Raw genomic sequence first — 769 nt, 5'->3', positions numbered from 1 at the left:
ATATTTATTTAACAGAGGACTTACTGTAATTTATTATTATAGTAATATCTTTCTAATGGGTAGAGGACAGTTTGTCTTTACCATTCTCCGACAGGACATACAGAAGATATGAAAAATATATATCCTAAGAAAAGGATGTTTTCAGTTTATACATAGGCTACATGTGACCTTCAACTACTCTTCTCTGCGTGTGCCCTGGTCTCACTTATTCAACAAGAATCAGCCCTTCATGTGGATGGACATGGGTTCACAAGATCATGAAGATCCCGGTGATGCATTCAAGGTTTATCTTCAGAGCAACCCAAGATGTTCACAGAGGAAGGGGTCGGTCTCACAGAGAAACTCGATCATCTCTGAACTGGCAGCTTCACCTTTCTTCCTCACTGTGTCGATGACAAAACGAGCTTTGTCTCGTTTGTTCTGCATCTCGTCCGCTGACTCCCACTCAGAGTCAGTGATCACCTTTTTCTCCAACAGTTTGTCCAGCAGACTCTGGAGAACAGGTTCTGATATCGCATCGATGAAGCCGCTCCGTGTGTCCAACAGCCTGTCGTTTGAGGCGAGACTCAGAGGAATCGTCCCGCAGGACTTTTTTACTCCGGACGACGAAAGACAAACTCGTCTTTCCCAGACACAGCGGCCGCTGTCGGTGTCTCTCAAACACAGTTTAATATGTTGTTTGACTGTTTCTAAAATCACCTGGAATGATGGGAAGAAGTTGTCGTAGTCGTTGCAGTCAAATTCAGATTCTGTCGGTTCGACTCGAACC

Source organism: Seriola lalandi, unplaced genomic scaffold, assembly GCF_002814215.2.
Source record: "Seriola lalandi dorsalis isolate HSWRI2012SDOR001 ecotype SW California unplaced genomic scaffold, Sedor1 jcf7180002054984, whole genome shotgun sequence".
Taxonomy (NCBI): Eukaryota; Metazoa; Chordata; class Actinopteri; order Carangiformes; family Carangidae; genus Seriola; species Seriola lalandi.
The sequence above is the reverse complement of the archived record's forward strand: the minus strand, read 5'-3'. Positions refer to the sequence as shown.